The 17951-nt window shown below is 40.2% G+C and overlaps 1 pseudogene; it reads left to right on the top strand.

The window, feature by feature from the left end:
- Positions 1 to 139: 139 nt before the first annotated feature.
- LOC150002168 (cytosolic carboxypeptidase 3-like) lies at positions 140 to 13546 on the top strand (annotated as a pseudogene).
- Positions 13547 to 17951: the final 4405 nt, after the last annotated feature.

The following is a 17951-nucleotide window of genomic DNA, read 5'->3' on the forward strand; positions in this document are numbered from 1 at the left end:
CTTATTGAGTTGCAAACTTTCACTTACACTTACCTTACTCAGGAAAGGATTTGAGGCATCTTACGCAGTGCACAGGACAGCAAGAAGACATAAATTAAAACTAAGAGACATTAAATGGGAATACACCAGCATAAACTAGATGGCGCAGGGAGAGCTGCTGCTGCATGACAGAATGGGAGCCCGACAGATCCATTCACAGGCAAAAGTTGGTGATAATTATTAAAAAACAAACAAACAACAAAAAACAACCATTTAAACAATGAGGTTTAAAGACTTCTTCCACAAAGAGGACTTCCGGCCAAGATGGAGGCTTAGACGACACGCTAGGTCTCCCTCTACAACCAGAGAGGAATACAACTACTTCAAAACAAAGGATAACTAGAAATTCCAGAAAATAAAGCTACACGGAAGCCCAACATATGAAGTTATAAACCAGCGGTGCCATTTGGGCAGGTAAGAGTTAAAGAAGGCAAAGCTGTTTGCGGAGCGGCGGGGCGGGCGGCGAAAAATCCCGGAGGCAATCAAGCCCCTGGCGTGCGCGACTCCAATCAAGCCCCTGGCGTGCGCGACTCCGGGCGCTGGGGAGCAGCCGCAGCATCGCCTTGAACAGTGAGGCCCAGGGGGGCGGGAGGACGGATCCCGGTCTCCTAGCTGAATAACTGTGTGAATCCATCTTGGACCCCCGCCCCCACAGAAAGCACCACAGGGCTGCGAAATAGGTCGCGGACAGGCAGGCGCCAGCCGGTCGCTGATTTGTGACGCGTACACAGGCACTGCCCCCTACAGCCGGCCCAGGAAAACAAAACGCGTCTGTCAAAATGTGGCAGACAAATATAGAGATCCCGGTGGTGCAGCTCACCAGGCAGCAGATAGAGAACCTGCCAGATGAACAGATAAGAAACCTGTCAGAGGCTCAGTTCTGGGCCATTGTTATCAGGTGGCTCACAGAATTCGCAAAAGAGCAGGAAAAAGATATGAAAGAAGCGAAAAACTTTCATAACGAAAGGAACAAAACCACATACGAGACAGATGGTGAGGAATCCAGAGTTCATTTCAACAAACTGGAATATGGAGAAGGAACAAGCAGTCAACCAATGCAGCGAGAGGAAATAGGAAGCAACAATGAGAGGATCAGAAACCTCTGGGACAGCTATAAAAGGCCCAACATAAGAATCATTGGTTTGCCAGAGAATGAGGAAGATGAACTAGAACTTGAAAAATTGAGTGAAAACATAATAAAGGAGAACTTCCCAGACTTGGGGAAGGGAATAGACTTGCAGGTCCAGGAAGCAAGGAGAGTTCCCAAGAGACTGGACCCAGGGAGAACCACTCCAAGACACATTATAATCAAAATGTCAAAAATTAAAGATAAAGAGAGAATCTTAAAAGCAGCAAGAGAGAAGAAAAGAATTATGTACAAAGGGGTCCCAATTAGACTATCAGCTGACTTCTCAAGGGAAACCCTACAGGCAAGAAGGGACTGGCAAGAAATATTCAAAGTAATGAAAATCCAAAACCTACAACCACGAATACTCTATCCAGCGAAATTGTCATTCAGAATAGAAGGACAGAGAAAGTGTTTCCAGGACAAAATAAAACTGAAAGAGTTCATTAGATCCAAACCACTGTTATATGAGAAGTTAAAGGGACTGGTTTAAAAAACAGAAGCTAGGGAGATGAAACAAAGGCAAACGAAACAGGCAACGAGAGTGGAAAAGGAACTGTGGGTAAGGGAAGCATAGTGGGGGGAGGTCAACAGGGAGGGGGAGTGGGGAGAGGGAGGGAGATGATATAGGAATTGGGGATCATGGTAGGAGGGAATGGAATAGACGGAGAGAGGTTGGGAGGAACTGTATGCACAACTAATGGACATAATCTAAAAGGGGGGGACAACTGGAGGGAGGGGGCCACCGGGTGGAGGGGAGCAGAGGGAAGGGAAAGTGGCACAAATGTAATATTTTAATCAATAAAACACATTAAATCTGAAGGAAAAAAAAAAAAAAGACTTCTTCCACAAAGAAGTCAAAAGGCAGGAAGCCAGACATGGATCCTGAGAGACAGGAAGTGAAAGCTGAAGAATGTGGCAACCCCCCCCCCCCCCCCCCCCCCGTTCTCTGGGTACATCCCCTGAGCTCTGTGGTGCTTTCTGGTTGCACCGAAGAGGTCACCTTTATTTGCAACTCTGAACAACACAACTTTATGTTTTTTATGCTTTCCATGTTTGAAGGACTACACGCCACAGGTCCACTGGTTATCTCAGGGTATGGGAGCACTTGCACTTTTCACGGCTTGCACCTCTGTTGTTTGAGTGTATACACATTAGTTCTGAACTTGGTAAGAAGACACACACAAAAGAATATTCTTCCTAATGCATTTGGCTACTTACCAATGACAAAATGGAACCTTTTGGTCAAGGTTAAGGAAGGACAGAGTTAAGGGAGGTGAAAGAGTTCTGACAAGGATGCTAATGACAAGGATGTGCTGCAAGTGTACTTAAGGACATTGAACTGTGCACTTAGAAATGGTTAAGATGGTAACTTTTATGTCTGGTATATTTTACCACACCAAAAAAAAAGATTCAAGGAGGATTTAAAAAGTGACTTATAAGAACACCATGTGACTTTGAGAAGAGGAGAACACTATGTGGCTTTGAAAGGAAAGAGAGACCTCCATGTGGTTTACAAGGAGGCTGGAAACTCCACACAGTTCTGCATTAAGAGCAGGAGGGCACCACAACACAGGCAAAACCTCCGCAATCAGGATGAAATGATGGGGAGCTGCTGGTAAAGCTGAACTGTGTGTGGGAAGCCTCACTTAAGAAGCCCATCGGCATCACCGCCTCCTGAGACTCAAAGAATATGACAAGGATGCCAGTTTGTTCAGCAGTGCCAGCCCTTGGAAACCAAGCATGCTGCTGCCCAGGGACAGCCAACTGACCTGATCTGGACTTTGCAAAATCCTTCCCCATGTGGGAAGGCCACGCTCCCTTCCTCATTCTCATTCTATTGAGGATTTCTAGACCCAAGGGTAAATCGAATGATGACCATGTCCAGCTTAAAGCAGCTAGAGGAGCATGAGACTTTCGCCATTGTCCTTTATAAGATTATAAAGGGTCTTAAGTCCAAGAGAGGGAATTGTTACAGAGGAAAGTCCCCAGGAGTTCCCCAGAGCCTGTGGTTGGGGGATAGGGGAAGAAAACAGCTATCGGGGTGCTTTTGCATGGCTATGGCTGGTAGCTAGTGTCTTGGTTATACAGGTGGCTTTGTTTCTTCCAAGGCCCCAAGGAAATGGGAGGGATTTTAACTATAAAATAGTGACAAGAGAGAGAGGTCAACAACACCTAGTGGCTCATTCAATCCTCACATCTACATCGATGTCATTAGGGTCCCTAGAGAAGCTCCAGATAAATTTAAAGCTAGAAATTGGAGCGCAGCAGGGATTGAGTCAGTGCTCTTCTGGTGGCCAACTATTAATAAAAATGTTGACTGAATAAATTATATTTATTATAACCAGGTTATAGAAAAGATTTTTCAATTATACTAAGAATGATATAGAAGGAATAGCTCCCCAATTAGATGCCACCAGTTGAGAGGCCTGGGAAAATAGGTTGGCACTGGATATGATGTTGGCAGAAAAAGGAGGTGTATGTGTAATGCTCGGGGGGCAGTGTTGCACCTTTATCCCTAATAATACGGACACTGATAAAACTACCACTAAGGCTCTGCAGGGACTGACTACCCGAGCAAATAAACCAGCAAAAATCTCAGGCATTGACAATCCTATAACAGGATAGTTAGAAAATTGGTTTAGCTGTTAAAAAGGAATTATCTCATCGGCTCTTGTATCCCTCATAGTGGCAGCAGGTGTCCTCACAGCAACTTTTCATAATCTCCTCCTAGAGGCCAAAGGGAATCCTTGCTATGAGGAAAAAAGTAAAAAAATCCTTCTTAGGTTTAAAGGGATAAATAAAATGGCTTGAGTAGTCAATTTCCCCACTCAAGAAACACTTTTTTAAAAAGACTTTATTTATTTATTTTAGAGAGAGGGGAAGGGACCTCTCATATGCCCGCAACTGGGGACCTGACCTGCAACCCAGGCATGTGCCCTGACTGGGAATCGAACTGGTGACCCCTTGGTTCACAGGTCTGCGCTCAATCCTCTGAACCACACCAGCCAGGGCCTGAAACACTTTTTTTGTGCCACAACTTTGAGGTTGCCCCTGTGCTTGGTGCCTAGGGATATTAAGAATTATACTATACCATTTCTTTCCCTTGGGAGCTCATCCTTTAATAGAGGGAGACAAACAAGAAGACAAGTTAAGTTCAAGTTGTTTTGCAACTTACATTTTCATTTAAAATTGCAATGTATTATTAACTTCTTTACGTGTTATTAAATGGTGGCAAAGTAGTCCATTATCTTAGTAAACCTTAATTTATTTAGCCATCCCCACTGGTAAACATTGTTTACATTTTTCTATCATAAACAACAATGAAGACCTTATAACTTTCTACTTGTGTATATTCTTAGTTATTTATAATAGATTCTTAGAAAGAAAATTGCTGATTCAAAGGGTATGAACATTTTTTAGAGTTTTGCTCTAAATAGAAAAATTGCAACGAAAATCATAAGATTTGAGACCTGTTTGTATTGTTCTAATTGAGCTAAACTAAATGCATGAACTGTTTACATGTTTATCTGCTGACATATTTTTAGAAAAAGATAAAAATATGACATGTAAAAGAGTCAATGAATTGTTTCCATGCTACTAATGATCTTGTACCATCTTTTCTAGATACAAGGCCAAACATATCAGATGATTGTATATTTGATTATCTGAGAAGGCAGCTTCCTAGTCAAGGTTTGGGTGAGTAAAATGGGAATAGAGACAGTAATGAATGGTGACTTATCATCTGTATGTGAGCTATTTAATAATGTGTGTATGATCATGATCTGTATATAAGAAACTAGATTACCTTCAAAATGGATAGACAAGGATCAATTCACCTTTCCAAAAGTTTTAAATCTCAAATTTTTCTTTTTCATTATAGCTCCAGAAATATATAGCTCCAGGCCAGTGCATATCATTATTTGTCGACTTGCTCTCTTGTAATTTTACCTAGTCAAAAAAAAAAAAAAAAAAAAGAAAGAAAGAAAATATTCACCTTATTGGCTAATTTTTTTATTCCCATCTCAGAGAGTCTTTAAGCAGAGAGAAACCTTGAGAGTCTTCTATTCTTATCTCCTGCTCATTATAGGCCCCAGTCCTGCAACCTTTGATTGACCACACTTGGTAACGAGTAATTTACCAAATTACATTCCATTGCTCGAGAGCTAGAGCAGTGAGGAAAAGTTCTTTCCATGTCGAGTTAAAAACATGTGTTCCTGTAAATTTCATCCCCCTATCTAATAACACAAAACATGGAGTAAAGGAACCTTAAAGGGAAACGTTTCTGACCAACTCATTTTCCCTAATTCTCCTTGAAATAATAAGAACAAATGTAATGCCTCTTCCACATGATAGATCATAAGTATTTTTTAAAGCTATGATTTATTTCCCTGAAACTTTCCTTCCATTTCTCTCAACCGTCCATAACACGGCAGGATTCAGCTCCCTCTGCCATATTATTTTACTCTCTGTCACTATTCAAGCTTAAATGAAGCCAAACACAGTACAGTATTCCCTCACTTACCATGGGTATTACATTCTAGACCCCCCCGCGATAGGTGAAAATCCGTGAAGTAGGAACCTTACATTTACTTTAGTATTTATATATACTTTAAGGCTTTATAAACCCTTCCCACACACTTATAAACCATTCCCAGTCCCTTATTAACCTTTTCCACACTTTTATAAACACTACTTATGTTCTTAAACATATTCTACACTCTTAAACCTACATAACTTTAACAACGTACGTATACAGTACTACAAAATCCCATGATATGGAGAAAAATCCAAGATAAATAATTAAATATAATGTTTTTAAAAATCCCACGATACAGTGAGGCTGCGATAAGTGAACCGTGATATAGAGAGGGACTGCTGTACTGCAAATGTCATTTGCTGAGTATACAATAAGCCATCATTCTCATTTGCTTCTTTCTGGATACTAGATTTCCCTTAATGCAGTTTAAGAGTGCATTTGTTTTTTTGAAAATTATCCTAAACTATTGACATAATAGATTTACATATATTCAAACCTATAAAGCAGTGTTTTCATAATGTGGCTGCTAAGTTATGTCTCCTCGATTCTCTACTTCTTCAATTTTGGTTCTTAAGTTCTTTTCTGCTAAATTAAGTTTTCTTAGATTCAGCATCTCATAAACTCTTGATCTTGACTGTCAATTTGTTTACTATATATATGTATGTGTACGTATACATACATATATTTGTGTATACACATAAATATCTATACATGCATATGTATACATACCCTTGACCTCTTTCAAAGCTTCAGACTCATATTTAACTATCTGCTTGCTATACATCTTCACACAGATGTCCCACACATTGAAATTCAGATTCATCTAATTCTACACTAAATGCTATTCACTCCTCCTGTACTTTGTATTGTGTGTAACCTGGGTAGCAGTACTATCTCCATGACCACCCAAGGCAAACCCTGAGAGTTATCCTTTTTCTCCTTTCACTTCCACATGCCCTAGTGAGCCACTGAATCAGGCTGGATTTACCTCAGGATCTTCTTTTCTCCATCTTAACTGCCATCATTCTTTTCAGACTCTTACGGCCTATTTACCAGGCGTACCGCAGACTTCTAATTGGTGTCCTAGCCACCAGTATGGTCATCCCAACTGCACCTTTCATTCTACCGTAAAAGCCACCCATCAGTAACCCAAACCTGCTTCTGTGAACCCAAAGCCTTTCAGTAATTCCCAGTTTTCCAACAGTGGCTGAAGTTGGCACAGCCCTGAAACTTACATATTTTTTAGGTGACCTCTTCCCCCCCCCCATATCGATTCAGAAAGGTCTTTTTTTTTTTTTTTAAGATTTTATTCTTTTTTTTATTTTTAGAGAGGGGAAGGAGAGGGCGAAAGAGAGAGAGAGAAACATCAATCGGTTGTCTCTTGAAAGCCCCCAGCTGAGGACCTGGCCTGCAACCCAGGCCCGTGCCCTGACTGGGAATCGAACCAGTACCTTTTGGTTTACAGGTTGGCGCTCAGTCCACTGAGCCACACCAGCCAGGACTAAGCTACCTCTTTTAATTGTTTTAAACTTTTACTTTTCAAATAACTTAGTACAAAGAACTGTATCTATCTATCCATCTACATTTTCCCCCAGTTAATTTTTTTGTAGACATCACGCTCCTTTATCCCTAAACAATGTGAGCATATATTTTGTAAGAATGTTCTCTTACATTAAAATCAGGAAATTCAACTTTGATACAATACTATTTTCTGTCAAACCATATTCAAATTTTGCCAAATGCTTCAACAATGTCCTTTAAAGCAAAACTTCTCCCCAATTCAAGGTCATAGATTGCATTTAATTGCCATATCCCTTTATTCTCCTTTAATTTGAAACAGCTTCTTGTCCTTTCTTTATTAATCGTAGCACAGGCATTTTTGAAAATTCTGGGCCAATTTTCTCACTTGACATGCAATATGCCTGAGACTAGAGAGAAGTCATTCAGAGCCTTTGACTTCTGTCATCTCTTACCAGTGTTTACTCTTCATCCTCTTTCTAGTCCAAAGAAGACATTTTGCTAGGAAAGACAGAAACAATTTAAAAGCTGAAGGATTCTGCTGTTTGTCACCCATCGGTATTTTAAAATAACCCCAGCAGAAAAAAAAACTAAACATTCTTTGCGATAGTTTCACCCTGAATATAGCTAAGCAAAATTTACTTCTTGTCAATATTTCCTCATACCTTAGTTCATTTGCTAGTTTAACCTTACTGATACTATTCTTCTGTGTCTCCGTCATTCTTTTATATTCAGTGTTTGTTATATAATCTCCTTCTCTCTTTGCTCATGTTCCTTTACAAAATCTGATGTTTATCTGCTTCCCAGAGGTCTCAAGTTATATTATGCAAAGACTGTGTTCTATACTGGGATAAAATGGCAAATAAAATATTGTCTGTTCTCAAGAAGTAGAGAGAATGACAAACAAGGAAACAGACAATATTAATGTAATCGGATAAATGAACTTATTGTGCCATGGGATTGTGTAGGCATTGTTTGGGGGTAGAAGAGAACCAGAGAGGATTTCTCAAAAAGGAGATTTTTAGAATTTACAGGGGCCTAATAAATAACATGTTTCTTTACCAAGTTCTGAATCATTAAGAATTAAGACAAAAGAGTAGGACAAGCAAAATACTAGCAAACTAAACCTAGCAACATATAAAAAGTGTTATACCCAATGAACAAGTGGGATCTATCCCAGAAATGGGAGGCTGGATAACATACGAAAGTTAAACCATTTCGAGTAGCAGACCCCCCTTGTCCACAGTGCTGCTGTCCATGGTTTCCATTACCTGAGGTTAACCTCAGTCCTCAAGTATTAAAGAGGAAGCCAGAAAGAAACACGTCACGGGTTTTAAATCTCACGCTATTCCGAGCAGCAGGATGCGATCTCGTGCCCTCTCATTCCGTCTCACCTGGGCCGTGACTCATCCCTCTGGCCAAGACTAATGGTAAATAACCACCTCGTTGGTGCGGTGACACTAGAAGCCACATTGTAGTAGGTGAGTATATCCAAGTAAGGATATGATAGCAAGAATATTGACTGTATTTTGACCAATGTGACAGGTGCTAGTAATTAGAATTACGTCACTGAAGGAATTGATGAGCAAGGGATCTAGAGTAACAGTGATTGCTGAGAAGATACACTTTTGGACTTTGTTTTAAAAAATTTCAAGAGTGAACGTAATCTAAGAAACTCCCTCTTAAAGCCATCATTCATCTTCAATAAGTTGATTAACTTTTGCTTCTGTGGTTGATCAATATTTGGAATCCATTAATTGCACTGGAAGAAACAATTTTAGGTAGCTAACATAAACAATCTATGCAGGTGAAACATGTTCCAAAGGAGAAGTGATACCTGGAATGACAGGCCTGGCTAAATAGAAGGCATACTGCAAGAGTAGTGTTTGTTTTTACCAAATTCAAAGAAGACATGGCTTAGATATAACACTGTCTGGCCACGGCCACCACCCTGGTCCAAGCCGTCATCCTCTCTCCTGGATTGTTTCACTTACCTTCCAAGAGGTCAAGTTATTATTTCAATAACTAGCTGTTATCTCTTTCCCTTTTGTATATTCTCCATTAGCCATTGTGCCATCCTGGTGCTCCTTGAACATACTCCCATGCTCCTGGCTCAGGGCCTTTGCCCCTACTGTTCCCCCTTGCCAAGGATGCTCTTTCTCTGAAAGCTGCCTGGCCACCTCCCTAACTCCTGTGATGCATCAGCACCATGGGAGGCCTTCTCTGAACACCTTTTTAAAAACGGAAATCAACCTTGCCCCAAGAATTCTCCATCCCCTTCCCCAGCTTTATTTTATCCCTTAAACTTTATCATTATCTGACATATATTTTACTTGTTTATGGGCTTATTTTTCTGCCCCTGTAATTAAAGAATAAGTAAGAATTTTTACTTAGATATAATCCTTGGCACATAAGGCTCAATAAATAATTGTTGAATCAATTCAGTATCTACATCTATACATATTTTTGTGGTTACCCCCCCACCCCCAGATCTGTGTCACAACCTAAAAAGAAAAATGAAACAATCTACATCTCTCCAAAGCAAGAAGACTGGCATAAATTGGACAGATGATGAAAAAAGAATCTACCGGGATAAAAGAATAGCTCAAACTGAAGAAATGTTGCAGTATCTGATCCCTATCGTGAAAAGCACTAAAAATGTGCAAACCACTCAGATAAAACAGATATTCCATCCAAGAGCCAACTTCCAAATCCAACATCAGTAAGTCAATGCAATTTTGTCATTCTTAACTATTTAATACATTTTTTTAAAAGAAAACAAAGCTAATTAGTTCATTATGCTAAGAAAGAAATGTAGGTGTTAAAAACGGTGACAGCTACATCACATTGGACAAAGGGACAAAGGCCTGAAGCCATAAGAAAATACTGGATATGTGAATGAGTAAGTTATCGGGTCTTATTTGATTGTTTCCTTGTATGAAACCACTCATTAATTTGAATCTGTGAATAAAGAATGCATTAATAAAGTATGACCATAGCCTGACTTGAAACTTCTCAGGTGTGCGTAAACTTTATAATCCTAGGGAGCAACCAGACTTAGAAATAATTAACTTGAGTTACTTCAGCTTATTGATACTCAGAGGAAAACAGAAAGGATGAGACCAAATTTCTTTTAACGATAAAAAAGAAAGTAGAACCAACGCTGTGTCCAAAAGGAAACCATATAAGTAACACAATGACAAGCAGAAAATAATAAACACTAATATTATCAACAAAGTTTGAAAAACTACTTTCTATGTAGTAGACACAGTTCTATGTTTACACACATTTTACATTCTACACATGAGGAGACTGAGATACAAAGAGGTAAAGTAATTGTCCAAGGTCACGCAGCCAGCAGGTAGCAGAATTGGATTGAACCCCAACTAGACATTCTGACTCCAGACTCTTTCATCACTAGGCTTTGACATTTCTTTTTATAATATAAATGAAAAACAGAGGACCAGTATACTTAATATTGAAAGATAGGCTACCAATCCAGGACAAAATTATGAGTATTTCAATAGGAAAATTGGCAAAGGCTATGAACCGGAAATTCACAAAAGGAAAAAAAAAAAAAAAGAGCATTTTAAAATATCCAATCTCATTTAAACCAAAGAGTGCAAATCAAAACAATAATGAAATACTATTTATTTTTGCTTCTCAATGGAAGAATTTATTCACTAATTATTGGAATGTAAACTGGTACAGAGTTTCCGGAAGACAATCCAACAATATAAATAAAAGACCCTTAATATCTACATTTATTTTTATAAGAAATTCTACTTTTAGAAATTGATCCTAAGGGACAAAACCTAGGCAAGGGCTCAAAGATTTCTGAAGTCATGTTCGTTTCAGCATTGCTTATAAAAACCAAAGGAAAAAAGAAACGATTTGAAAAAGAAGGATAAAGGAGAGAGAATCAATCTATCTGATTTTAACACCTTTTCTATAGCTACTGTAATCAAGAGGGTGTAGCATTGGAGGGGAACAGACATCTATATCAATGGAAGCAATTAGAGAGCCCAGAAATAGACCCAAACAGATACACTTGACTAATTTCGACAAAAGTAATTTGATGAAGGATACATAGACTTTTCAACCAATGTTGCTGGAATAATTAGACATCCACAGTCCAAAAAAAATAAAACCTGACCTAAGCTCATTTCTTATGCAAAAAATAATAATAATTCAAAATGGATCATGGACTTAACTGCATAACATAAATCTATAAAACTTTTAGAAAGATAGGAGTTCTTCATAATCCTGAGTTGGGCAAAAAGTTATACTTTATACCAAAAGCATCATTCATAAGAAAAATTGATGAAGTACGACTTCATCAAAGTAACAATGTTTGCCTTTTGAAAGGCCTGGTTAAGAGGATTTTAAAAAAAACTATAAATTAGGAGAAAATATTTGCAAACCACATAAGCAAGAGACTAGCATCTAGATTAAAGAGGTCTCAAACTGTAACAGTGAGAAAACAAACATTTCACTCAGAAAATGAGCAAAAGATAAATTTCATCAAACAATATACGGATGGCACATAACCACACAAAAAGATGTTCCACATCCTTAGCCATTAGGGAAATGCAGATTAAAACCACAGTGAGATAGCTACACATTATCAGAAGGGCTAAAATAAAAAATAGTGATGGCACAGAATGCTGATGAAGATGCAAAGCAATTGGGTCTCTCAGACATCAGCTGGTGGGAATGTAAAACAGTATAGTCACTCTAAAAACAGTTCTACAGTTTCCTTAAAAACCACATATCTAACTACCTTATGACCCAGAAATTGTTCTCCTAGGCATTAATCCCAGAGAAATGCAAAACTTAGTTCACACAAAAACCTGTACACAAATGTTTATAGCATGTTTATTTGTATAGCCATCACCTGGAAACAGTCCAAGGTCCTTCAATGGATGACCCATTAAACACGCTGTAGTGCATCAGGCCATGAACTACTCACTACTCAGCAATAATACACAAAACAACCCGGATCCATCTCCAGAGAACTGTGCCAGGTGACAAAAGCCGGTCCCAAAGGTTACATACAGCGTCATTCTGCATATATAACATTCTTAAGATAACAGAGTTACATAATTCAGACAGCAGGTTAATGAATTCCAGGAGTTAAGGAGGGGATGGGCAAGGAAGAAAGTAGGTATATCTATAAAAGGCAAACATGAGGGAACTTTCTGTACCTTGACGATCAATAGCAATATCCTGATTATATTATTGTCCTACTGTTTTGCAAGATATTACATCTGGGAAAAACTGGCAAAGGGTACATGAGACCTCTCTGTATTATTTCTTCCAATAATTGTAGATGAGTCTACGATTATCTCAAAATTAAAGTTTTAACTGAAAATATAGTTGACATTTTTGTAAGAAAAAAATTCAGTTCTAAAGAAAACCGAAAGACTTTTAAGTGACTGCAGTTTGTAATTTACAAAACATCCCTCTCTTGAGGAAAACTTCCCTTTCTTGGACTTACGTTGATCATTTTTATTGACTATAGAAAAAAACCTAACAGTATGTATACTGAGTTCATTCTAATAGAATAAGTTAGATTCATGAAATCTTAGAGGACATTTACTTCTGCTAGATGTACATGTAAGGAGCTGAGGCCCAGAGTGACTATTATTATCTCAGGAAGCTTGGGATCAGGGCAGGTATCCAAATAATCACATAGCCTGTAGGCATTTAGAAATACAGAATTGGAATCGTGCTGAAAAATCATGACCAGAGATGAAGACTTAGGACATTCTCATAGAAATAATGGTAAAAAGTCATAGGGGAGGATGAACTCACTAAAGGAAAAAGAAAATAGATTTGTACTATCACAGATACCTAGCGTACATATTGGGCAAAAACTCATGCATTTTCTTTCTTTCCTAGAACTGCAGCTACTTCTGTAAACAGAAGGAGATACAGTGCAACTTGGGTACCACCCAGACATGCCCCTTTTATAAGCCAAGGGAACCTTATGGTAAACTCTTCAGGATGGCTCCCATTTGTGCCCCAGGGGTCATTTGCAAGTCTGTCACCTCTCAAAGGGCACAAGAGTCAAGGCCATAAGGACTAAAGACAGGAAACCTGTCAACAGCCAATGGGAGACTACTGCAAGTTTTGAAAGAAATGAGAATATTATCAAAGGCAAGAGTCTTCAAGCTGAAGAATCCAACCAGCAAAGCTCTGTGCAGACAGCTCCCCATCTAACTAAAAATTAGAATGAGCAGCCAAATAAGAATGACAGACAACCCACCTTCCATTTGGAGTTCCAGAGGCCAAAAGAATCTAGCTTTATGCTGCTCTGAAAACTTGGGATGAAAGATAACACGCGCTTACATATTAAAAAGAAAAGAAAGAGAGAGAAAAGGCCTCCCATCCCTCTCTCACTATTTCTCCCTCTACACACAAATTCTAGATACCCCATCTTCTTTAGTGGGAACATCTTTCAGAGATAGAAAAAGAAATCCAGAGAAAACAGAAGGTTTAAAATCTTCTCAAGTATTTATATTTAATTTTTGTCAAGATGGACAAAAAGTTCTCTGACCTTTTGATTTCATCCAAAATGTTTTATGTATACAACACAAAAAAAACAAAACAAAACAAAAAAACAACTCAGGAAGAAGTGACCTGTCCTATCTATCACTGATTTTAATGACCCTTTTAGACACTTGAATGAATCAGTCAACAAACATTTCCTGAATTTCTGTTATATCCATAGTGTGATAGAAAATATCAGGGATTAGAAAAAAGACATTTCTCCCCACTAGAAGATTACTGTCTAATTGTACATATAAACATACATGACTAAAATAATTACAGAATAAGATAATACACAGTAACGTGCTAAGATTCGAATGATTTGAAAAGTATTATACAAAACATTGAAAAATGCTAATTATACAGAGCCAAGGTGTGGCACAAAATGGCACTCAACTGTGTAGGTTATGGTTTGCAATAGTTATTTTACTTCTCAAAATTTAGCAGAAATGTAAAAGATGAGACGGGCAGTTTCCTTTAGAGCCGATGAATGTACAATTATACATGCACTGGGAGATTTAATATTGTAAAGAGGTCAGTTCTTCTCAACTTGATCTATAGATGCAGTGAGATCCCAATCAAAATCCTAGCAAGTTATTAATGACAACCTTGATTCTAAAATTTATATACAGTGATTCCTCACTTATCATGGGTATTACGGTCTAGACGCCCCTGTGATAGGTGAAAATCCGCAAAGTAGGAACCTTACACTTATTTTAGTATTTACTGTACAGTACCGCAAAATCATGCAATATAGCCAAAAATCCTCGATAAATAATTAAATATAATATTTTTAAAAACCTGTGATACAGTGAGGCAGTGAAAAGTGAACCATGATATAGAGAGGGACTACTGTAGAGCCCTGGCTGGTGTGGCTCAGTGGATTGAGTGTGGACCTGCAAACCAAAAGGTCACCGGTTCGATTCCCAGTCAGGTGACATGCCTGGGTTTCAGGCCAGGTCCCCAGTTGGGGGTATGTGAGAAGCACATCAATGTTTCTCTCCCTTTCTTTCTCCCTCCCTTCCTCTTTCTAAAAATAAATAAAGTCTTTAAAAGAAAAAGAAAGTTTATATAGAAAGGCAAAAGATTCAGAATATCCAATACAATATATATATATTTTTAATTTTATTTATTTATTTTTAGAGAAGAAGGGAGGGAGAAAGAGAGGGAGAGAAACATCAATGTGTGGTTGCCCCTCAGGTGCCCCCCACTGGGGACCCGGCCCGCAACCCAGCCATGCGCCCTGACTGGGAATCGAACCAGTGACCCTTAGGTTCGCAGGCCAGCGCTCAATCCACTGAGCCACACCAGTCAGGGTCCAATACAATATTGAAGGGAAGAATAAAGTCAGAGCACTGAAGTTATTGGACTAGAAGACTTCGAAGACTTCCTATAAAGCTATAGTAAGATAGTATGATATTGGCAATCTTGAATTCTACGTCTAGCAAAAGAAGAAAACAGCCCTGGCCAGCGTGGCTCAGTGAGTTGGAGTGTCGTTCTGTAACCAGAAGGCTGTGGTTTCAACTCCCAGTCAGGGCACATGCCTGGGTTGTGGGTTTGATCTTTAGTCTGGGCGCGTCCAGGAGGCAACCAGTCGATGCTTCTCTCTTGCATCACATTTCTCTTTCTCCCTTCCTCTCTCTCTCGAAACAATGAAAACCTGTCCTCAGGTGACAATAAAAACATTTTTTTTTAAGAAAGAAAAAGACAAAGAATTGGGGCTACTGTGAAAGGACTGAGTAGCTGCTAGGAACCCTTCCTCTGAGCAGACATGACCCAGACTCTGCCTCACCCCGGGGTCCCAACACTCAGCAACAGGCTCCCTGGGTTCTGGAGCGGCACCAATGCTACTGAACGAGGCCGAAGGCTTTCCTGAGGTGAAAGAACACAGACTAACTCTGGGGCTTTCATCCTGCCATCATTAAATTGTTGTCTTAGGCTTTAAGAGAAGAACGATCTGCCCACCACCCACACACACACAAATATTTCATTTTACCCCAGAAGGGTGAGCAGTCATTCTGCATATAAAAGGGATTTGCTGCTTAAGTCATTTTTTTTTTCCAAAACAAAAATCTTTACCGTGGCTGAATACTTTCAGAAACATGTTATAAACTGTTCATTGGTGATTTCTCTTTGAAATAAATTATAAGCAAACAATGGTCACTTTTATGAAGAGTTTGGCCCTCTTCACCCCTCACCCCCGCGCCTGGTAAGAGTTTCTGTTCTCCGCATTCATAAGCAGACTGTCGACCCAAACAAACCGCGGTGCCCTCCAGGACTCCCAGCCCAGCCTCGGCCAACTATTTTATCCCCATTTTATCTCCACACGGAGAGAACTGTTCATGGCACGTTCTGGGTAATAGGCCACAGAGGCTGTGAGCCTGGGCCTAGGCCTCCTAGAGAGATACTACGAGAGTGAGGTTCTGTTTAAAGAAAAAACAGCCAGCAAACCCACCTGGTGGAATATTCCCGTCCTGTCGCAGATTTAGTCACCCTTCTGAAGATGACCAAGTGCTGAGATTGGCAGAACCACATCCTGGCCACAGTAGCCTGGGTCACTGACTCAGCCACACCATCCAAGAAGACTCAGAATGAACTAATGAACTACGGCAAGGCTTTCAAGACAGCGACAGGTCCTCTTGATGTCTCCTGAGTTCTTACCATCAAAATCCTGCTCAGCGAGGCCCTTCATTTCTCTGGCTCCGCTCGTCTGCACTGACCACGAGTGAGCCCACAGGGAAGGGAGTCGCTGTCGCCTTTGCGATCAGAACCAGGCTTCCATGCTACGGAAGGGAACTTCAGACCAGAAGAAGGGGCCTCACCCAGGAGTGTGGGCATGGGAGTCTCACCATTATGCTCTCACAGCCTCATGTGCAGAGAATGTTTTGTGTAAGGTCACATGGGGCCTCGAGTAGCCAGAGCTCAGGTGCTCGTCTTCTCTGGCTGCAATCAGCCTTTCATGTCCTCCCCTCTCCCCGCCACCCCCAGTGCACAAACAATATTACTTTCTATGTGTGCAAGTGTGAACAGGACAAAGAGTGGAATGTTTTATTCAGTTGGGCCTTCTTGCCCTGCCCCCAAGATGGTCCAGGGGAAACACTCACAATAAAACACCAGGACACAGGACTTCAGCAGCAAATCAAGGCGTTTATTCACGAGTCTGCAGAGTCGGGCACACAGCCAGCCAGGGGCATGTGCGTCCGAAGTAGACAAAGAAAACTGGTTTTATAGGAATGCGATTAGCTCCCCACCCTAAAGCGATTATCTCCCCCTCCCCTCTCCTTCTCCCCCATTTCTCCATTACTGGTTAATACGGGTTCACAATCTAACACAATTAACTATTTAACTCAGGGTGCAATTAACTAAGGGTAATCTAGTTATTATGGGTCTCTCTCCAATTTGCAAAGTTACCTAGCTACATCTTCCCATTTCTCTTTTTGGTGACAACCATCTTCCTCCTTTTGATCCCAGAGATATGTGTGAGGAGCTGCGGAATGTCATTTCCTCGCCCCTTTTCCATGATTCATCTGTTAATTATCTCCTACTGGTTTGAGAGTCACTGGCCAGCTCCTTTATCCCTAACACAACCAGAAGACAAAGGCTCTTTCCAGAATCATCAGGCCGAGAAGACTAGAGCCCTGGTCTGTGCCCGAGCTTATTCGTAGGGTGGAGGTTCCATGCAGGCAGAGGCAAGCTGCCAAGACCAGGCTGCTGCCCTCAGCACCTCACTCAAACAGCAGAGGTGTCACTCACTCGAGAAGGAATGAGTCACTTTCTCCGCCCTCCTGAGGCGCCACAGCAGGATCTCAGATGTTCTGTCCCAGGAGGAGAGGCGTGCCTTGAAAACAGAGAGCTCTGAAGTTCTCCCCAAGTAAACAGATTTGTGTGGGGCAGTTTAGAGCCAAGGGTGTCGTCAGAAGCAGTGGAAATTTTGGTGGTAAGAGAGTGAGAGAAGGCCAACAGATAAGAGAAACTAGCCTAACCAGAGGCCGACTTTGGTGCCAGAGGGAACCAGTAAAAGAAACAGGAATAGCCCACCTAGGGTTTAAAATTATTTTTTAATATCCAGTTAAAAATGGCAAAGTGAACACACATGTTAATTTGGCTCCTTTTCAAAACCCACTGAAATGACAATCATTTTTATTTTTTAAGACAGGTGCATAGGAGAGGGAA

This window comes from Furipterus horrens, unplaced genomic scaffold (genome assembly GCF_987537825.1).
Source record: "Furipterus horrens unplaced genomic scaffold, mFurHor1.1.pri manual_scaffold_9, whole genome shotgun sequence".
NCBI lineage: Eukaryota > Metazoa > Chordata > Mammalia > Chiroptera > Furipteridae > Furipterus > Furipterus horrens.